At 37.1% G+C, this 23,997-nt stretch overlaps 1 long non-coding RNA gene across 1 annotated transcript in view; it reads left to right on the forward strand.

The window, feature by feature from the left end:
- Positions 1 to 4,103: 4,103 nt before the first annotated feature.
- The window catches only part of LOC147583087 (uncharacterized), a 209,648-nt gene continuing 189,754 nt past the window's right edge, over positions 4,104 to 23,997 (forward strand). Inside the window, exon 1 of the long non-coding RNA XR_015242812.1 lies at positions 4,104 to 4,223. This is a non-coding gene — a long non-coding RNA (uncharacterized LOC147583087). The remainder of the gene's footprint in view (positions 4,224 to 23,997) is intronic.

Raw genomic sequence — 23,997 nt, forward strand, 5'->3', positions numbered from 1 at the left:
TCAATGTAAGTCAGAAATGTGCTATATTGTTAATTGTTGGTTGTATTAAGATAGGTGTTCGTTGTACTAGGAGAATTGCATTCTTTGGAATAGAAAGGCGATTCCTCTTCTACATTGTCCTGGTGATAAGATAGTGACTGATATTTCAATATCTACACATCTGGTTCCCTTCTCCCCACTTCACTAACTCTCCATTATGAATCAGAATAATCATATTTTTCTGTTACCCCAACAACTATTATCTGAACTCCATTATTCAAATGAGTTCCAAGAGAATCTCTTCAAATTTGTATTGTATTACAAAGACCCACATAACCAAATTTTGGTTTAATAAACCTAAATGCTACTTTCTTTTCCTTGCCATTTAAAGGTGAAAATGCACTTCTCTTTGTTCTACTAGAGGCAAGCATGGGATTTAAAGTCTTTCAACAAGCTTAATTTAAAATCAATATTTGTCTGCTCTCTAGGTCTTTGAAAACTGTCCAAGATGGTGTTAGAGTAGAAAGCTAATGTGTAAAATAAGTTCTACAAATCAGAAAATCAGCATTGGATTGGGTCATTCAAATGAGCTTCTGTATTTCAAATGCATAAACATTTCTGATAAATGGTCATTTAGCTGTATCTTGCCTATCCACCGTCAAAAATAATGTAAAACCACTCTACGTGATCTATTATATACATATTTTAATTAAACATTTTTTAAATGTTTTATTTATTTTTGAGACAGAGAGAGACAGAGCATGTGCAGGGGAGGGGCAGAGAGAGAGGGGGACACAGAACCGGAAGCAGGCTCCAGGCTCTGAGCTGTCAGCACAGAGCCTGACGCGGGGCTCGAACTCACAAACCGTGAGATCATGACCTGAGCTGAAGTCGGACACTTAACCAACTGAGCCACCCAGGTGCCCCTGATCTATTATATTTTTGACATTAAAAACCACTTTGTTTATTTTTAGCCAAAATATGATATCTCTATAACTGCCATCCCCTTGATTTAAGGGACCCAGAACAAATCTCTTCCCTTCCCTTGTAGAAATAACGTTTCCTTTACTCTATTCCCAGATAATGAGATTTTTCCTTATTTTGCTAAACCTAATCTGAACCCCCCACGTCTTCTGGAGTCAATGCTCCATCATTTCTCTGAATCTCTCTCTCCCAATTTATTCTTCTCACCAAGCTATTAAAATATTTTTCCAGTAAAAAAAAATCCTTCTCTTGACCACATGTCTCATTATATAATTATGGTACCAGGTATGTCTTCTTTCATAATTTTCTTGTAAGAATAGACCACAGTCATTATCTCCATTTCCTCACCTTCCAATTTTTCTCAAACCACTAAAGTTTCTGCCTTCCTTATTCCATTTATAGTGCTCTTTAAAGGTAAAAAAATCATATTCTAATAGCCTTGTAATGGTAAGTTTATTTATTTACTTTGAGAGAGAGAGAGAGGGCTGGGGTGGGGCAGAGAAAGGGAGAGAGAATCCCAGGCAGGTTCTGCACTGCCAGCGTGGAGCCCAATAGGGGGCATGTACTCACAAACCATGAGATCATGACCTGAGCCAAAGTCTAGAGTCCGATGCTTAACTGACTGAGCCACCTAGGCGTCCCTCTAATAGCCTTGTAAATACTGTGCACCTGAAGCTAAAAACTCATCCTTCCTCCCCAAATGGTATTTTCTAGGGTCCACAAAACCTGAGAAGTCTCCTTGGCCATTGTTCCTCACTCCCCCAGTGTAATCAGTCATGTTCCACAGCTTACTCTTAAATTCCATCTTGTTTCTACCATTTTTTCTTCACCTAATCAGTGGGCCTGGCACATATTCTGTGATTAATAAATGTTTAAATATGTGAACTAATTTATCAAAGAAGGGCATCTCTCAGGCAAATGCTACTGGCTACTTCTCTTGTCTGCTTCTAACAGGGTTCCAGAGAGCCCCTTTGATGTTTCCCTTTCAGTTCCTGGTCACTAACCTAGACCCTCGGACTAAGGAGGCATCCCCTCTCCCTTGATAACAGACTTAGACTGCTCATAACATATTTGTCTTGACTTAGAACTTAGAATTCAGGCTAACAGGCCTAGAACACCTCATGTGCTAGATTCGTTACTCTCATAAGAAAGGCTATAACTCAAACAGATAATGTACAATTAAGAAGCTGGTATAAATATAAATCAGAGTTCTAGAAAACTAATGATCAACCTATACTGAAATCTTGTACCACAGTAGTAATTACAGCCACACTAACATAGCACCAATTACGTGCCAAGCATTGTTCTAAAGGCGCTGTTTATAATTGTTTAAGACTTCAGCAAACGATGTGTGTAACATTACCATTTTCCCAGTCTCACTAAAAAAAAAAAAACTGAGGCAAAATTACTTGTCCAATCACATCAATCGTAAGTGACAGACCTTGGGTGTGAACCCATATACTTAATTATTAACCTACACTGCCACACCCTGAAGAAAATCAAGAGATTCTATGCCAAGTAATCCCTTACCAAACTCAGACCGGTGCCTTAGATGGTTGGACATGTGATCCTACTTTGCTTTCCTGATACATAGTATACTTTACAAACCTTGTCCCATGTCAAATGTCAATAACATAAACAATGTGCGACGTGAGAGGTAAACGCCATTCCAGGAATCCAAATGTGCTGTTTGCCCAAATAACATTATTATTAGCCTGAGAAGAATACGGTTTCTCCCCCTTATCTGCAGTTTTCCTTTCTGCAGTTTCAGTTCCCTGCTATCAACCGCGGTCCAGAAGTAGATGGATGGTCCTCCTTCTGACGAATCGGCAGAACGTCAATAGAAGCCTAAGTTTACGTCAGAATGCTGCGTCATTACCTCGCTTAGTTTCGCCCAGGCATTTTATCATCTCCCATCATCGCATGAAGGGTGAGTACAGCACAATAAGATATTTTAAGAGATCAAAACCACATTCACATAACTTTTATCATAGTCTGTTGTTGTAAATGTTCTATTTTATTATTACTTGTTTCTCTTACTGTGCCTACTTTATAAAGTAAACTTTATTTTATACAGGTATGTTTTATATAGGTATGTTTATAATAGGAAAAAGAATAGCATATATAGGGTTCAGCACTATCCAGGCACCCACGGGGGGTCTTGGTGCATATCGCCTGTGGATAAGCACGAACTGCCATATTGGCCTGTGTTTCTCTTCAGTTACATAAGTAGATACATTTGGAACTAATCCCTACAGAGATTTGGGAAATCAATACAGGAGAGTTGAAGGGAAGGAGACTAGAGAACAAAGGGGTACCATTGAGAACCTTGTTTCCTTCCCCCAAGCCCCTAGCACCTGGTAAATTTCCAAAATCTCATCAGAAAGCATAATATATTTACAGCAATATTTATCCTCTTGACTATTAACTCTATGCCAAATATTCTTGCCTACATTATCTTTAATTATGTCCAAGCCCCACAAATTAGATATATCATCCCCCCATTTTGCAGATGTTTTCCAAGGCTGCAAGAATTTAGCATTACTAAGAATCAAAGAACTTGTGGTTGTGGAAGTGGAATGAAAAATGGAATTCCTCTGATTCCAGTGCGTAAATGTACTTTGCGTTGTCAGTCCTAGGAAAGCATCTATCTCAAGCAGCAGTAGCCCAGTATTTCCCATGTCACCTAGTGAGGACTTGTGGCTCAAGCTGAATTGACAAGATTCCTGCCAGCTTTATATTCCAAAGAAACTGGTTGTTCATCACATTTATGCCTATACCTCTGTCTATGTGTATATCTGACAAATCAAAATTTGCAGGGTGATCAAGCATGTTTAGTAATGTGAAGAAATGCCTAAGGATAAGTGCAAATTAAAATTAACACCAAAATAGAGAAATAGGTTATGCATAGTGAGTATATCAGTCAGGATGAGCTAGGTTATACTACAGTAACGACAATAACAAAAAATTAAACTGTCTGTGATTTGGCCAGACAAAAGTTTATTTTTTGCTCACTTGAAGCCAGTTTAGGGTTCAGGTGACTCTCCGGGATAGCCACCTTGAATGTGGTTGTTTGGCAATCCAGGCTGCTTGGAGCTTTTGGCTTCTTCTCAACACGTGTTTTCACAATTTCAGGGAAGGAGAGTGCTGATGTGTCTTGTACTGTCAAATTAAATATCTCCATACAGACATGACATATATCACTTCACTTCCAACCCATTGGCTCTCCAGTGTGCCTAGAAGGAAAAGAGAAACAAACAGTGAGTAATACAAGTGTCTCCTACACAGAGCAAAAATCAAAAAAGAGAGAGAGAGAATATAAAGTATAAAATAAACAGAGAAAATCGATAGAGTGAACTGTGTTATGATTGATCATGTTTTTGCTATTTTAGGTACTGAATGTTAAAAATTATTCTAGAGGTGCCTGGATGGCTTAGTCAGCTAAGCGTCTGACTCTTGATTTTGGCTTGGGTCATGATCTCATGGTTCCTGAGTTCAAGCCCAGCGTCTGGCCCCCATGTGGCTCCTAATCAGGCTCCCATTGGGCTCCTCACTGACAGCGTGGAGCCTGCTTGGGATTCTCTCTCTCTCTCTCTCTCATTCTCTCTCTCTCAAGATAAATAAGCTTAAAATAATTATTCTACAGTCTTTCAGAGGAAAAATACATGAATTTCCACTGTTAGAGTTGAAACACCTCACTACATGTTACCCTGTACCTTCCATCAGTCTTTGAGATGTTGCTCCATCCCTGAAGGCTTTTTAGTGGGTTGAAGAGGTAGATAAGTAAGGGTAAAGAGACTGACTATGACAGCAGAGCAAATAGTTTATATTGCACAAGCAAATCACTTCCCTGATTTTTTCCTACCTTTTTTTTTACCTTTGAAAAGAAAAATGTTGTTTCCATTTATATACTTGAATATCATGAAGGCATGAACTCATTGGTTGTATTTATAATAGCACCAGTCTTTCTGTTGCTGCTTAGAAAATGAAAAATAATTTTACTGCTTTTAGCTTGGACCCCACTTCTTTCATTTTAAAGAATATAGTTTTAAAGAGAACCATTGCTGGAAATAAGGGCCTGAGGAAAGAGCATGGTCCTTCAGCTCACTTGAGGGACATCATGTTCCTCTCTATTGTATTCCCCAGAGCTAATGTAATCTAAGTGACATACAAATTGAATTGGCTTTCCAGATTTTCATATACTTGTAACAGGTTGTTGAAGAATATAGACTCATAGAGGTAAGAATATAAGTTAAAAATTTTTCCCGAACTGTCCTCAATAGTTACTATGCTATAAATTACTTTTTCCATCTCTTACTGAATCTTTGTCAGAGTCTATAAATTTTCCAGCCACTTTTGTTTATTAAGATTCCAATCAAGTCTGCAGCATCAATATTGTATGAATTCAAAGCTCTTCTTCTTCAAGGATAGAGTCGAGTAGCTTGGTGGTGGTACTTTCTTCTTACAAGATTCATGCGCCTAAATCTCCTAAAAGTTCTGACTTCTCTAAGCCTGGGGATAGAGATATCAGAGAGAAGTGGCAAATCTTTCCCCATTTGTCTGTGGGATGACACAGTCCTCCTCTTACTGTGTTTTTGTTTTGTTTTGTTTTTGTCACTTTTCTGACTGCCATTGATTGGCTATCTATGCTTTTTGAAGAATATTTGGTCTAACTCTTGATAGTTCAGCAAATATGTGGTCCTTTTGAGCTTCTCCACTACAAAGTTTTCTTTTGTACACCATCTAGAGTTGTCTCCACTTTTCCCCCTTAAAGCACACAACCACTGATCTACCCCTCGGGACTTTCTGGCTGGTTACCTTACGGTACATCAGTGGGAATTGGGAATCTGTCTCAGGTGAAGTACTAGAAAGATGCGTGAAGCCCAGATGTCTTCTGAATTGTCCATTCTGTCCCTAGGTGTGTTAAATCATGGTAAGAATAGATGGTCCTCCAAAGATTTCCACATCGAATCCCTGGAATCTATGAATGTGTCATGTTACATGGCAAAGAGAAATCAAGGTTGCAGACAGAATTAAGGTTCTAATCAACTGACTTTAAATGAGAGATTCTCCTGAATTCCCTGGGGGGATCCAGTGTAATCATGGAGGGCCTTAAGAGTGGAAGAGGGAGGCAGAAGGTTAGGTCAGAGTGGTGTGACGTGAGGAGGACTTGACGTGCTGTTACTGGCTGTGAGGCTGGAAGAAGGAGGTTACGAGCCAGGAAATGTGGGAGGCCCCTAGAAGCTGGAAGAGGCAAAGAAACATCATTTTCTAGAGACTCCAGAAGAGAAGGCAGCCCTAGGGGCACCTTGACTTTAGTTGAGCGAGACCTGGGTCAGACTTCTGATCTACAGAACTATAAAATTGTCATGTAAAGCTGTAAATTAGTCTTAAAGCACTAAATTCGTGGTAATCTGTTATGACCGCTAGAAAACGAATACACTGGACAATCCTTGCGTTCTTGCCATGCCAGTGCTTCCAGTTGCTCCACGTGGCTGCCTCTTCTTTCAGCCTGGGCTCCCTTTCCTCAACTCAGCCCTGTAAAGGTACAGACTAGCAGCCCAGGTAGTGTCAACATGGGGAACGAGGGGCGCTTTCCCTTCACACAAGCAGTGGCCTTCTACTTACTTTTGAGTTCATTTTTTCCTGAAAGTATACATTTATTGCTAGAGTAAATGTTTTATAAAGCTCTTTGCAAAAACACAGCAGCCTCTTGCCATCAGTACCTTCTACCGTTTCCTCGTTTACAGAAGCAACCGACTTTAATTCATTTGGCTATGTCTTTTGGTAGTCATACCTCTAAATGACATGCTTATATTGCTACTTCTTGATCTTTCTCTATCTGCTGTCTTCCCCAAATGGAAAAATTATCCATCCTTTACCTACATCCTTGCCCACCATACATAAAATCTCCTCCCTCCCAACCTCCCAAGAGGGTTATGTTATAATTTTGTCTTAACAACTGTTAAGAATTTATATTGTTAGGGTGCCTAGGTATCTCAGTCGGTTAAGCACCCGACTGTTAATTTTGGCTCAGGTCATGATCTTGTGGTTCATGGAATCGGGCTGACAGTGCGGGGCCTGTTTGGGGTTCTCGCTTTCCCTCTCTCTCTGCTCCTCCCCCCTACACACACGCGGTCTCTCTCAAAATAACTAAATAAACATTTTTACAAATCTTAAAACAAGAATTTACATTGTTATGACATGTAAATCCTCACACAGTATACTATGGTTTTCATCATCTTTGGGATTAAAATTGTCTTTTCTGTTAATTTTTTGATTTTCTGGGTACACATTATGCTTCCACCTCAAATATTTGCCAAATAATAGAAATCCTCTCTCAATACTTTTAGAGACAACAGGTGTTCTACTTTTAGTGTTTTCAGAGAAAACACAGCCATAAACTGATCTGCTTCAATCTGGACTGGTTGCCTCTAGGTCCCTGCAAACCATTCCTCCTGAGATCTCCTTCCATTGTCTTCCTGAGGGTTCTTTAAATTTTTTTAATGTTTATTTATTTTTGAAGGAGAGAGGCAGAGCATTAGTGGGGGATGGCAGAGAGAGAGGGAGACACAGAATCTGAAACAGGCTCCAGGCCCTGAGCTGTCATCACAGAGCCCAGTGCGGGGCTCGAACTCACGAACCTGGAGATCATGACCTGAGCCCAAGTTGGACGCTTAACCAAATGAGCCACCCAGGTGCTCCATCTTCCTGAGGATTCTTGTCACCTCTTGCTTGTGCCAGATACGTTTCCAGTGTCCACTACTGGGAAAGTATGAGCAGGAGGTAAAATTTGAGGATTTTGTCTATCTAAAAACATCTCTTACCCTTGTCTCTACCCTTGTCTTGATTTTGTCTGGGAGTTGAACTGAAAATAATTTTTGCTCAGAATTTTGAAGCAATTGCTCTGTTTTCTTCCAGCTGTCAACAATATTGATGTCAGACTTCCAAAGCTGTTCATACTCTCTTTTTTTTTTTAAGTAATCTCTACACTCAACATGGGGCTTGTTCTATGAACCAGGATGCTAGTCCTCAGCAGATATTGAATCTGCCAGTGCCCTGATCTTGGATTTTCCAGCCTCCAGAATTATAGCAAATAAATTTCTTATAAGTTGCTTATAAGCCTTCCAGTATATGGTATTTCTGTTATAGCAGCCGAAACAAACTAAGGCACTCCATAAATTTTCCTTCCTTCCTTCCTCCCACCCTCCCTTCCTCCCTTCTTCCCTTCCTTCTTTCCTTCCTTCCTTCCTTCCCTCCCTGGGAGATTTTGTTTCCTAGGAGATCTTACCTTGCTTCCAACATGCATATTGAGTTTACTGTTTCCCTTGACATATTTTTAATTCTCAAGGGCTCTTTTTGGTCTCTAAGTGCATTTTAAAAGTAGTTTCCTATAATTGTTTTGTGTATGCTGCATTCTACCTTGTGTTTTATCCTCTCCAGAAACTAAAACCTCCATTGTCTACCAGGCTGGAGAAGCTATAGTAATATATCTTCTGATATATATACTATATAGATATACTATATAGATATATACTATACAGATTTTATATACTATAAGATATAGTAATATATCTTGATATACATATATATATATGGTAATGTGAATATATGAAATAAGTGAGAGGATCTAAGATTCTAACTTCTTCTTAAACAGACTTTCAGCCAATCTGCTGTTTTTAAAATCATCTTTTCCCCCTACTTCCAAAGCATCTGGTGCTTCCAACTACTGGAGTGTTTTCAGGGATGAGCAATGCAAATTGGGTTATTTATTGGCCTTCACCACTGCCAGTTTAGGATCCAGCTCTCTCAGGGCTGGTAGATCCATTAACTTTCATTCTGATTTTCAGATTCTGATTTTTCTCAGTTTATCTGCTTTTGCAAGTATTTTTTCTCCTGTTTTCTTTGTTCTTGTGATATCATTCCTTTAAAAATTCTGCAAACTGTTGTTTAAGTAGGGTTTTTATAATGAGTAGGGATAAAAGTATATGTTCAGTTGATTGTATTAAATACCTTTAATTGGGATGACACCACACATGTTTATGAACAATTCACTTAGAATCATCCTCCCATTGTAATCACTTGGCTTTGGCAAGAGTGGGGAAGGATAGCACAAAGAAAGAAAACCCTCTCAACACAACACTATATATACTTCTTAGAGAACTTAATGCTTTCTGCCATTCCCTAGGTGGTGGTTGCAGACCTGTTTCTATAGCCTGTTAGAAAATGTTGTGTTAAGGGTCTCACCCAAATTTTTGTTTTGTTTTAGAATTTTGCATTTAAGTTTTGGCTTTGTACCTTGGCTAAAATTCTGAGATTACAGGGAAAATTCCACTCAAAATCCTATTATATGCTGACCTGGTTATTATATTTCCTAAGAAGTCTTTTTTCCCCAAGTTAAATTACAGAGTTGTTCCGAGTAATCAGACGGTTGATGATAGTTATTTTGTTTGGATTTCTTTCACCTGTACCTTTTGATTATCTTGTGTCCTTGGTCTTAAACATAAGAGTAGGAACAGATTCTTTGTGTTTGTACTCCCACAAACTTATGCAGGTCTTCAAATGCTATTTATTTGGTGCCAAGAATGAGTATGTCATCCTAAATGAAGACCTGATTAGGAATATTTCATAACATATGGTTCTGTGTGTTGAAGAGTGGAAGTTTTGAATTACGACTTGTAGGAAAAATCCTTGTATAATACCTTCAATCAAATCAAATAGACTACACTTATTGTATTTGAAGTATGTCATTTTTACCTTCTTACTTTTTAAAAATATTTAACGGCTCAAAATAACTTTAATACTAGTTTTAATCCCTTTAACATATATGTACATACATCATAAATTTTTAGGACATAAGGTTAAGTAGTATCATAATTAATGGTTTATAGCTCTGTAACATCACTTCCCGTTTTAGTGTCCTCTAATTCCATTTAAGGAACTCACCCTGGACCTGGATCTGTTTCTAGCAATAATAGTTTTTATTCATTGTCATTGTTATTTTATATTATTCTATTTTTATGAAGCAATTTCAAATGTGAGTTTATTTTTCTCTATGATGGAAACTAGACTGTTGATCGATTAATTTTCATGTGCAAGGGCTTCTTATTTAATTTTTTTTCCCCTGACGGTATGGCACTGCTAGTGACAATATTCCAAAAGACAGCTCCATTGCTTCTGTGCCTAGGACCTAGAGTTAATTTTCAGCCTCATTTTTGATCTTACAAGCCTACTGCAAATGTGATGTTGGTAGAAGAAAGTTTTCCTCATCTTATATATCTTGCACATGCCTCTTGACAGTATTTTACGATATCATTTTTTACAAAGATTTAAATATGTTAGAACTATAATTTCTGGTAGTTGATTCAATCAAAGTAAAATAAAATAAAATAAAATAAAATAAAATAAAATAAAATAAAATAAAATAATTCTATGTTGCCATAAATTGATTATATTAGGGTGTTTCTTTAGCAAGGTGAAGCTTCAATCTTTGTTAAAGGGAATGACTACGTTTTGTAGGCCGCCAATCAGGAAAGAAACATAACGGGAGCAAGTGCTGGCTTTGGCTGGAATTGAGCCGTCCTGACCAAAGCAAAAGGGAAAAATGAACTCTAGCAGAGTAGTGTCAGTTAATGAAGGTTTGTCTTCATGTGCAGTAGACAAGATATTATAGTGAAAAGGCTGATGTGGGTTCTGAGACACAGAGACCTGTCAGGACTCAGCCATTTCCTTGCTGTGTGACCGTGAACAGATTACTGACCTGAAGCTCACTTGCTTCCTTGGTAAAAATTTTATATCTTACAAGGTTCTCATGAGGATTCAGTGAGATAAAATTTGTGAATGTCCTTTGTAAATTTAAAAATCCCACGGAAATCCAACTGGTATGATTGTTTAATGCTTTCTATAGCCAAAGGTAGTTTAGATTGCATTTCAGGACTGTCTAACACAGTGTCTGATAAAGCATATGCTCAATAAATAGTAGTTCCTTTCTTTATCCAAGGAATAAAAATAAGTTTCCCAGTAATGAGCAATTATAAGATACCATAGCGATTCCAGCACAGCATAAACATTTGGGGGGTGGGGGAAGACAATTACATGGAATATTCTAAAGTTCATACAACCTGGTTTTCCAAGGATTATCATTATTGTAGAAAAAGAGTGACAATGCACATATGGTATATATGGCACAAGTAGTTTTTCCTTTTCACAAAAATAATACTAAATAAGCTAAAATTTACATAAGAAGTCAATAGATTAGATGATCATGATATAATAATGGTGAAATTTAACACTTTTGAGGAATTGGTAAGGAACTTAGAAATCTCTTCTATATTTCAATAAACTGGCATTATTCAGAGATCTCGTATGAGTAACTAGTTATTTACTTGAATGACTAAGTTACTAAGTAATCTGTTTAGTGGATAATAAAACCAGAACTGAAACACGAATCTGTTGATCCTCAGCTTAGTCCTCTTTCTACAACACTAGGCTGACAATTCTATCATTTATGATTTCATCCATTTGACAAGAATTTAGAATACCTTAGTCATTGACAAACATTCTATTATTAAACATTTTTTTAAATAATAATTTTTTTCTGAATATGCTAGTTTTAGAAATTATGCTTCCTGAAAAATGCCCATTGATCCTGTACCTGTGCCTCATTGGCTCCTCCCCACCTATATAACTATGCTGGATAAGAGCAACTGTTCATTTCCTAACAGCAGCAACAAATCCTGTGGATTACCTCCCTCAACATATATTCCAACCCCTTGTAGCATGCAGAAGCTGGAAAGCTAAAAAAAAATCTACATTTCTCATACTTCCTTGAAGCTACAGTTACACTCATCAGATGACCTGAGGGAGGCCTCTTTGGAAGTGGATGTGGGTAGGCATGTGGTCCCCCCACTTTTCATTGCAAATCAGACCAAGGTGACATAATTCTGGGTCTGGCAGCTGTTTTGGAAGTTCCTCATTGTACAGATACCTTAGTGATCACAGGCAGCAGATTTTTATACTTTACAACCTAATGTTCATAACCATAATGTTTCCTTGATATTTCACTAAATGACTAAATCACAATTTTATTAAAAATTTCCCCATTGCAAGTTATTGACTCTTTTCAATTGTTACTCTTATGAACACTGTTGGAATATAATTCTGAATGTTTAAAGTTATCTCCTTTAAAATTTTCATACCTGAGGATAAATTCATAGATATGAGATTAGGAGCTGAAGGGCATACTCACTTCTATAGGATTTTGTTCTGAAGAGATGCCTGTGTAGGGGCCTCTTCTGGGCAGAGGACAGGGGTATGTATGGATGTAAAAACTAGGAGAAATGCAAGTTACCCTCTAAGACCAGGCAACAGTTGTTTTGTCCTGACTTCTTCCACATACTTACAGGCTGAGCAGACTCTTCATGCCACTCAAAATTAGGGACAGGAAAGATGGTGGAAGTTTAGGGAATCCTCCCTCTGGACAGAGTAGGAATGGAGAAGAAAACTTCAACTTGGCTTCTATGCAGACGCTGAGAAGGAAAATTGGGATCTACAGACATTTATAGAGTTAGATACAGTTACTGTATATCTATTTAAATAATTTATAATTGTTATACAATTATGAAAAATTTGAAATTTCCCATTTTAAATCATTAAACTTTGCCAATTTCCTTAGTAATGTTCATGAAAATAATTTGAATGAATAGGGATGCATTTATGATTGGGAGCACCATGAAAGGGAGGAAGCAGGGACTGTGCTGCTTTTCAGAGCCCTGCTAGAAGAACACAGCTTAATTGTGGACCACTTGATGAGGTGAACTGGCTGGTCCCTTCTCATGTGTAAGCCTTGGATCTAGTGTCTCAGTCAAGTGTGTCCAGAGATTGAAAGCTCTTTTTTTGTGAACAGCCAAATACACAATGGTGTCTACCTAAGTGGTATATCCAATGGGACTAAAATCCATTAACGATATTTTTTTTTTGCTTTGTTAACACTAGTGTTCTTAACTTAATGGTTTAGTTATTCTATGTCTATCTTCAGAGGTTTTTTGGCAGAACAAAAATGTCTAAAGTAATATTTAGCACTGAGAACATAAATAAATTCAGTTGCAGTATATCTGTAACATAGTTAACACAAAGTAACATCTAGCAGCAGATAAAAAGCTATGATACTAAAAAAAATGTTTGCGTGAGCATTGTCAACTCAACTAAAAATGTGTATTAATTACCTGTTTTGTACCTTGTACTACGTACCCTAGGGATGGGGAGAGAAGGTAGGTACGAAGAACCACAAGAGAGGTCTGTCCTTGCCCTCAAGGAGCTAGCAAGCTCTATTTTAATGAGTACTACTAGCCATATGGACATTAGGGGAAATCTATATTGTGTATGCATGCGTGTGTCGCAGTTTTGCTGTCTGTAAATATGGTGTGGAAGCGCTGAAGTCTCTACTGCCAACGTGTAAGTACATGAGCAAATGAGACGCCTCTTCAGCTACTGTTCTTGTGCTTATGTTTAACACATTTTTAAAAAGTGGTTATTGGATATACCCAAGCTCTTTTTTATTATGGAAATAGATATCTTATTAGGAATTACGGGCCCTCCATTCTGTCTGATGTGTTGAGTTTTCAAGCTGTCCTTCAGGATAAGTGAGTTGCAAAATATAATGATGCATGCCTGTGTTGGAGGTGAACAAGAACAAGTTTCAATGTATGTTGAAGTTATTTTAGAGCAAATTTCACAATGCTAATTGTCCTTCAAAGTAATCTGTCTTAGAAGTCAAATCTAACCAAAGAATTGAATGCCATCTATTATAACAAATGTAAAACTCAATCATAATTTATTACTATGACATAGGATAACACTACATAAGTATAAACATTTTTTGATAGATATGAAAAATTGGGCAAAAAATTCGTAATAATCCTTCAATATCCACTCAGTCTCATAAAGATAGGTTCACGTTTTTAATATATATTATCCTTAACTAAGATACAAAGAAACATTTTGTACTTTCATCACACATGTAGAGGAAATGATATTATCTAAAATTTTGGTTATTATATGTCGCTATATCTTATACAGATGAGATACCTCATATGGTAAAATTATATATTTTTTTTTTTTAATTTTTTTTTCAACCTTTATTTTTGGGACAGAGAGAGTCAGAGCATGAACGGGGGAGGGGCAGAGAGAGAGGGAGACACAGAATCGGAAATAGGCTCCAGGCTCTGAGCCATCAGCCCAGAGCCTGACGCGGGGCTCGAACTCCCGGACCGCGAGATCGTGACCTGGCTGAAGTCGGACGCTTAACCGACTGTGCCACCCAGGCACCCCAATAAAATTATATTTTTATAAAATAGCTGTTATTTTGTTTTACAAAGTTTATTTGGGAAATTATCAATTAACTGTGTCAATTTGATATTCATTAAAATGTTTATTCTGGAATTATCTAAAATATCCATTGAACATAAACATGCCATCTGCAAAATAGGCAGCATTCCTTTTAATTCATTTAGCTGCTTTTTCTGACAAATATAATGACCTTTTAAACTACCCTTAATATAATATGTTTTATCGTGTAAGGCTTCATTTTTTCAGCAATATGATGATTTAAAAGCAGTACTTGAGCAGGAATTATATTGCACCTGATTAATTATCCCTAAAATTTTCAATTTATTTTTGGGCTTATTATTATTGAAGCTTAAATTGCTTAGAATTAAAAATGGAATGAACTAAACTAAGTTTTAGTGGAGTCATCCTATGCTGAAAGTGCATTTTGTGGCTTGTGTCAATTATGGCTTATACTGACTTGCTTTTGCTTCTGAGAAGAACTGAGGAAGATGCCAAATACGGCAATAAATCAGCGTGGGTTGGGAAATCATTGAAATTTCAAAAGTCTTTACACCTTTTGTAGCAGCCTATATAATCTCACAAAATGAGAAAATAAGTCATGGTGCCATAAGATAGTGGTCTTTTATGTCTTTAAACATAAAATTTGTACTCATGTGATATTTTATTGCTAAGGTAGAAGTACCAGACTCTTGAAACTATTATAATACATAGTAAAAAGAGGAGACATTGTTTATGATTCTGTGCACAAATAGGAGGAAATGTAAATTATGTACTGAGACTAGGGAACAATTGTTTTTTCCTGATTATTCCATGCACCTACAGGCTGAAAAGACTCTTCTTCCTAAAATGATACCAATCAAAAGTAGGGGCCCGAGGATGGTGGAAGTTTGGGGAACCCTTCATCTGGATTGAGTAAGAGTGGAGAACAAATCGTGAAATGTTCTGTGAAAATAGCTTACCATCTGTATTAGCTATGTATTGCTGCATAACAAAATACTTCAAAAATTAACAGCTTTAAGAAACTAACATAACTATCTCACACAGTTTCTGAGGATTAAGAATTTAGGAATTGCTTTGCTGGGAGATTCTGGCTCAGGATCTCTTACAAGATTGTAATCAAACTGTTGGCTGAGACTCCAGTCTTTGAAGACTTGAGTGGCATTTGGATTAGCTTCCAAGTTCATTCATATGGATGTGGCAGGAAACTTCAGTTTCTCACCATGTGCTGCTCATGATGTGTCTTCTGTCAGCAGAAGTAATCCAAGATGGAGGCTATAGGCTTTATACACTACTCTCAGAATGGACACACTTTCTCTTCTACCATAGTCTACTGGTCACACGAATCAGCCTCGATAAAATATGGGACATAAGTACATAAGGATATGAACACTAGGAGCCAAAGCTCATTGGTAGTTATCTTGGAAAGTGGCTACAGTCACCTTTCACAGCATCCTTTTTTCCATCATTTATTTATGCATTCACTCATCTGTAAATACTTATTAAGCCTCTGTGTTCCAGGAACTGTGTTAGATCTTGGAGATAACCAAGGTAGACATAGTTTCTATGCTCATGGAGACAAAGAAGCACCAGATATTTATAGTGATTAAAGCTATGTTAAGGAAGCCCACAGATTATCTCATAGCCTCCCATAGTATTTTGTATTTCCTTAACATAGCTCTGGTTCTTGTCCGACTCCATGAGTGTAGGGAGTATTCCTACCCCAACTGATAGTGCTTCTTCTCTGATTATTTTCACTTCTATTCCATCTTACTACATGTTCACTTCATGCACAGCAATGGAACTTTTCTTCACCTAAAGCGTCTTTGTCTTCAAAAGTGCTGATTTAAATAGTCCACTCTTTAATCCCAATTGATATTTCCAACTTCCTTATTTAACTAATTGTACTGGGATTGTACTTAAACACTATTGTGATTTCTGGGCCATTTATCCTCATATTTTCTTCCCATCTGTCAGATTGCTCCTGTCTCCACTTCCCTTTCTAGCCTCATCATTTCTACAGTTCATCATTTTAATTTTCCTGTTGCCAATATACCAAATTCACTTCCCCTTGTTTGACAGAATGCCAAACTAGAATGAACCCAATTATCTATTTATTTATGCCTTTGGATGACAGCTAGAGTACTGGAAGAAAAATCCAAAATAAAGTATATGGATTTCATTATAAATTTATAATTATTAAGCTGAAAATGTATTCCAAGTATGCCAGAAACCTGATCTCATTTTCCAAGTCAGCTTGTTCTTCAACTACACACTATTCTATTCCTTTTCTCCTCTCCTTAAATATCTGACCTGTCTGTACCCTTGCACTCTCAACTCTCAGCAGAAAACTTCTAAGGAGGAAATAGAAGCCACCATCTGGAGGTGACTCAACTTCTCTCTACTATATTTCCAAAAGTAATTCTGGTTGCACTCTTTCTGTCTTCCATCCCTCCTCTTTTAGTCACTGGAGAAAAAGAAGTTTAATATTTCAACAGAGAATGAGTATTCAATGAAGCAAGTATCTGGCGGAGAGGAATCAGAAAACCTTTGAGTTTTAGGTAAAGATTAAAATGGCATAGGTTTAAAGCTCCTATTTTGAATTAGAGATGAGAAAATCTATGATTGGACCTAAAGAGTTGCAACTACATAGGTTCTTCTGCTGTGCTTTCATGGCGTCCCACCACACTAACTCCCTTCCTTCTCCTCTATCACTGTAACTATTTACAAACCTATCTCCCTCGCCTCTTGTGTCCCCTGCTGAGGAGAGGGCCCAACTAAGAAAGAATGGCAACCCTTACGGCAATCCTTACAAGCCCTTAGCAAGTGCAACTTACAAGGCCAGGTTTTATGAGTGGGGTAAAGTGGTAAAGGCTGTGGGAGAAGTCAAGCAAAATGATGCAGTTTGAGAAAATAGAACCCAAGTATGATTAAAAATACTTTAAAACTTTTTTGGTAATGTTTGTATTTATTTTTGAGAGATAGAGACAGAGCACGAGTGAGGGAGGGGCAGAGAGAGAGGGAGACAGAATCTGAAGCAGTCTCCAGGCTCTGAGCTGCCAGTACAGAGCCTGACGTGGGGCTCGAACTTGCAGACCGGGAGATCATGACCTGAGCCGAAGTAAGATGCTTAACTGACTGAGCCACCCAGGCACCCCTAAAAAATAATTCTAACAGCCCCCTTCAACCTAACAGTGAAATGAGAGAGAAATAAGTGGGAAAACAAGGAAATAAGTTGGATCATATACGAGAAATTATTAAATATAAAGGCTTCGTTTCCAGAAAGACAGTGGATTCAAATGCGTGGCCTCTCAGGAAATATTTTCCAAATTATTAAAAACTTTGCCCTTCATCTCAGCATGAGGGTTCCTCACCTTCTTCAGTGGAAGACCCATGTGGATAATTGCTACAACTGTCCACACCACACATGATTTCATAACATTGGAGTCAGTTTCAAGAAATTTCATGGGTCCCATTTATTTTCTGATTGTATGACTAACTATTAATGGTCTCCCTATAAGCCCCGGAGACACATGAAAGATAAATATTTGATGATTTATAGTTATCTGTGGTGTTAAATTTGTTTCAATTTTTTATTGCTTTTATTGTTCTTTGAGTGAATCAGACAAGAAAACAATTTGAGGGGAGCAGCTCTCTTTTATGTTCTTCTATTTAGGACTGGCTACACATGGGTGCCCGTGCAGGTATATGTATGTGCATACAGAGAGGACAGGTTTGGTTACCTCTTGCTCCCACATTTCTCCCACCATCCCCTCACTTTCAGGATTTCTTATATAAGAGGGTTGGTCAATGTTAAAATACAGAGTTAACAGAGATGCAATATTAAGAACTATTAGGTCCACTTAAAAGTGAATCATAGTCACTAAAGGCTGATAAGATTCATAGTTGAAAAAGGCATCATGATAAAGAAACATGATAAATAATGAAAAAAAGTAAAAAACCTGGAGAAGTACTTAAAATAAGACAATGGCAGCCTAATTGGTGAGGGTTCTTTGAAAATAATTGAAATCCAGATCAAATCTCATGCTCAGAGGTAATAATCCTAAAATGATTGATATGGTACAAGTTTTATTCATTAAAGTTTAAAAAGAACTCTATTATAAACAAAAGAGAGTATTTTGTAATGTTTATTTATCTATTTTGAGAGAGAGAAGAGAGCATGCAAGCACAAGTGTGTGTTAGTAGGGGAGGGGCAGAGAGAGAGGGAGAGAAAATCTTAAACAGGCCCTGCTCTGTCAGCGCAGAGGCTAATGCAGGGCTTGATCCCACAACCATGAGATCACGACCTCAGCGAAAATCAAGAGTCAGGGGCTTAACTTACTAAGCCACCCAGGAGCCCCCAAAGAGAGTATTTAATTGAATTATAAATGATGACAGTTTGTAATGCTTGATTTTATTTTTAACTGATTTTACCTTTTCCCTTTACTGTCTACATTTTGAATCTTGGAAACTTTGTTCTCTGTCAGTAAATCCATAATCAATGCTAAAAGATTTGTCACACACAAAATCAGTTATGTAGTAAGTAATGAATAATTTTGGAAACATTACTAGTACAATTTAAAAACTAAAAAAATCCGTTCATCAGTTGATGGATATTTGGGCTCTTTGCATAATTTGGCTATTGTTGATATTGCTGCTGTAAACATTGGGGTGCTTGTGCCCCTTTGAGTCAGCAGTCCTGTATCCTTTGAATAAATTCCAAGCAGTGTAATGGCTGAATTGTAGGTAATTCTTTTTTTAATTTTTTGAGGAACTTCTGCACTGTTTTCCAGAGTGGCTGCACCAGTTTGCATTCTCACCAACAGTGCAAGAGGGTTCCCATTTCTCCACATCTTGCCAACATCTTGTTTCCTGAGTTGTTAATTTTAGCCACCCTGACTGGTGTGAGGTGGTATCTCAGTGTGGTTTTGATTTGTACTTCCCTGATGTTGAGTGATGTTGAGCATCTTTTCATGTCTCTATTAGGCATCTTCTCATTTCTTCTTCTCTTTTTCTCATTGGATTGTTTTTCAGGTGTTGAGTTTGGGAAGTTGCTTATACATTTTTGATACTAACTCTTTGTCTGATATGTCATTTGCAAATATCTTCTCCAATTCTGTTGGTTGCCTTTTAGTTTTGTTGATTGTTTCCTTTGTTGTGAAGAAGCTTTTTATCTTGATGAGGTACCGGTTCATTTTTGCTTTTACTTCTCTTGCCTTTGGAGACATGTCAAGTAAGAAGTTGCTGTGGCTGAGGTCAAAAACATTTTTGCCTGTTTTCTCCTATAGGATTTTGATGGTTTCCTGTTTCACATTTAGGTCTTTCATCCATTTTGGATTTATTTTTGTAGATGGTGTAAGAAAGTAGTCCAGTTTTATTCTTTCTACATATTGCTGTCCATTTCTCCCAGCACCATTTGCTAAAGAGACTGTCTTTTTTCCATTGGATACTCTTTCCTGGTTTATGGAAGATTAGTTGGCCATGTATTTTTGGGTCCATTTCTCAGTTCTCTGTTCTATTCCATTGATCTCTGTGTCTCTTTTTATACCAATACCACATTGTCTTGATGATTGCAGCTTTGTAATACAAGCTAAAGTCTAGGATTGTGATGCCTCCAGCTTTGGTTTTTTCAACATTACTTTGACTATTGGTTTTTTTTTTTGTGGTTCCATACAAATTTTAGGATTGTTTGTTCTAGCTCTATGGAGAATGCCGGTCCTATTTTGATTGGGATCGCATTGAATGTGTAGATTGCTTTGGGTAGTATTGATATTTTAACAATATTTGTCCTTGCAATCCATGAACATGGAATGTTTTTCCATTTCTCTGTGACTTCTTCAATTTCTTTCATAAGCTTTCTATAGTTTTCAGCATAGAAATTTTTTATGTCTTTGGTTAGGTTTATTCCTAGGTATTTTATGGTTTTTGATGAAATTGTAAATAGGATCAATTCCCTGATACCTCTTTCTGTTGCTTCATTATAGGTGTATAGAAATAAGACCACTTTCTGTACATTGTTTTTACATCCTGTGACTTTGCTGAATTCATGTATCAGTTCTAGCAGTTTTTTGGTGGAGTCTTTTGGGTTTTCCATGTAGAGTATCATGTCATCTACAAAGAGTGAAAGTTTGACTTCTTCTTTGACAATTTGGATGCCTTTTATTTCATTTTGCTGTCTTATTGCTGAGGTTAGGACTTCCAACACTATGTGAAACAACCGTGGTGAGAGTGGACATCCCTGCTGTGTTCCTGATCTTAGGGGGAAAGATCAGTTTTTCCCCATTGAGGATGATATTAGCTGTGGGCCTTTCATATATGGTTTTTATGATGTTAAGGTATGTTCCTTCAATCTCAACTTTCTTGAGGGTTTTTATTAAGAATGCATGTTGCATTTTGTCAAATGCTTTTTCTGCATCTGTTGACAGGATCATATGGTTCTTATCCTTTCTTCTATTAATGTGATAAATCATGTTGATTGATTTGTGAATCTTGAACCAGCCCTGTACCCAGGAATGAATCCCACTTGATCATGGTGAATAATTCTTTTAATGCACTGTTGAATTTGATTTGCTAGTATCTTGTTGAGAATTTTTGCATTCATGTTCATCAAGGATAAGAATATGTGGTATATACAATGGAAAACTACTCAACAATGGAAAAGAATGAAATCTTGCCATTTGCAACAATGTGGATGGAGCTGAAGGGTATTATGCCAAGCAAAATAAGTCAGTCAGAGAAAGATATCACATGATTTTACTCATGTGGAATTTGAGAAACACAACAGATTGACATAGGGCTAAGGGTAGGAAAAATAAGATAAAAACAGAGAGGGAGGCAAACCATAAGAGATTTGTAAATATAGAGAACAAACTGAGGGTTGATGGGGCTGGAGGAAATGGGCGATGGGCATTAAGGAGGGGACTTGTTGAGATGAGCACTGGGTGTCATATGTAAGTGATGAATCCCTGGATTCTACTCCTGAAGCCAAGATTTTACTGTATGTTAACTAACTTTAGAATAAATTAAAATAAAAAAATAAAGGGAGAGAAGAAACAAAAAAAAATTTAAATAATTCATATTAAAAAAACCTAAAAACTAAAAAAAAAAACAATATACTGTTGAACTCAACAGAGACAGGTAAATTTCAGGTGCCAAAATAAAAAGGGGCTGGGGAGATCAAAGCAAAGCAATAAACACGTGTTGATAACGACATGACTTATGGGATTTGGAAGGTGGAGCTAGAGTTTTCATTCTTATGTGGGGAAAAGAGATCGGGCCAGGGAAGAAGGTGAGTTGGAGACTGAAGACTGATTTATTCTCTAAAGCTCACAATCTCTAAAAACCAGCCTCCTACTATCTCTTTCTTGTATCCAGGAGAAATCTAGTACCTATTACTTAGGATAAATCAGTGACTGTTATTGAGTAGATCTTTTCTTTCCAGAGAAAAGGAAACCAGTTCAATTATATGGTCCTCATAACAAGGGTAGATCTTAATGTAACGCCATATTTGTCCAATGAAAAATCATTGAGTCCTTTTTTCCTTCCTTCTTCCCTGCCTCCCTCCCTTTCTTCATTCCTATCACTTTCCATTATTTTGCTCCTTTTCAGAATAGTACATATTCCTGATTGATGATTACAGTCCCAGCTCAATTCCCATGTGGCACAAACTTGAACATAATTTATGATTAAAACCAAATGTGGAGATAGTGATGTTTTGTACTTAACAATTTAAGTTGCCAAGCAGGAGTGGCCCCAGTAGAAGATTCAAAATCAGAAGGAAATTAATATAAAAACTGGTACAGGATTTATGAAAACCGTGGTATATGGACATTTGCATAATTCAGGTTCTATGAGATCTCTCTATCTCTTTCACATGCACACACACAACACTTTTTATGTTTGCAGTTAAAAACTACACACAACATAAGAAGAACTATTATAGGGAGAGTATCAAATTTTGAAAATAGAATTTTTACCATAAGAACCAGAAATATGAGAACAATTAGAAAGACCTTAAACATTATACTTATATAGATTATAGGGAGTTTCTTGTGACTCCGCTCACTGGGAACCAGTCCTCCACCTGCCAGAGTAGGCTTCTGTACTCACTTGTGGATGTGGTTAGGTGCTGTGGAAAGTGTGGGTGAGCTCTAGCAATGCCACTGTGAACTTAGTCCAGAGTAAATCAAGAGTTTTCTTTAGGCGACCCTGTAGTGATGGCCACCGTGATCAGTGGAGCAAAATCTTCACACTCTCTTTGTGATTGTGGTGGTTGACGATAGACAGAAAACTACCACAGCAGGTGGAAGTCCCACATGCTCTCTGAGAAGACAGGCTGGTTTCTCTGATAAAGAAATGGTTACAAGGAAGTAATAGATGGGTCAATTAAGCATCTCTTTCCGGATGACTCGTATTATGATACATAGTTCCTTTGTAATTTTTTTTTGCAGTAGATGGTATTGCAGTTATTATAAACTTTTCTTTCTCATGATTTCTTAAATAATTACAGGGTAGAGTTTGCCACACCAACAACGATTTTAACATTTCAGGAATACTTTCTAGTGTATGGATTTATATACAAAACAAATATATACTAGTATTTTATTAAAAGTGAAGTAGAAGGAATTTAAAAAAAAGAAACAAAGGAAAGCCTTGGGCAGTGTGAAAATAGAACAGGAATATGTGCAGCACAGTGGTGAATTTCTGTAAATGAAAAATAATTATTTAAAAATAAACAACGTGTGATTTAGAGAGCAAATAACTGAAAAAAAGTGTTAGTAAATTGGAAAATAGGCCTAAGGACATTTCTGGGGGAAAAGTACAGAGAAACAGAAGGAAAAATTTGAAACACAGGTCAAGAGAAAGATAGGTTTGAAATGATGTGTCTTCATCTACTGTCCAACACTATTTTCTATTTTTTTTTAATTTTTAACATTTATTTGTTTTTGAGGTGGGGGGAAGGGCAGAGAGAGAAGGAGACACAGAATCCAAAGTGGGCTCCAGGCTCTGAGCTGTCAGTACAGAGCCTGACATGGGGCTCGAACCCACAAAATGTGAGATTATGACTGAGCCGGGGTTGGGACGTTCAACCGACTGAGCCACCCAGGCACCCCTATTTTCTTAGATGAAAGCCAGAAGAAAAAATGATCTAATAAATCAACATTTCAAAACAGAAGAGGAAACAAGCTACTATGAACAAGTGTCGGTAGAAACAATAAATAACAAAATCAGACCCTCAAGGATCCAAACATAGTAATGATCAGAAATATAAAACAATTTATGAATATATGTTTAAGGGAATAAAAATAGGAACCACAAAAATAAGTAAGTGATAAGATTTAAAATAGCAAAGCAAACCTGGAGAACAAACCAGAAATTCAAAAAATAAAAAAATATATAACCATTGAAACTACAAGATGGATTTAAAGAAATTATTAAGGATTCAGCAAAGAGGAGGAAATGGAAAAGACAAGTTAGGACATGTAGATAATAGAATGTGAAAGGGTTACATACATCTAATCAGAGTCCCCAAAGGGTAGAATTGCAAGAGTGGAAAGAAATAATGTTTGAAGAGATAATGGCTGATTATTCCCAAATTGAGGAGACATAAATTATCAGGCTCGGAATGCATCTCAAATCGCATAAGGATAGATAAAAATAAATCCAATTCAGGATATATTTATTAAACTG

This window comes from Puma concolor, chromosome A2 (assembly GCF_028749965.1).
Source record: "Puma concolor isolate L17-30 chromosome A2, mPumCon1.1.hap2, whole genome shotgun sequence".
Lineage (NCBI taxonomy): Eukaryota > Metazoa > Chordata > Mammalia > Carnivora > Felidae > Puma > Puma concolor.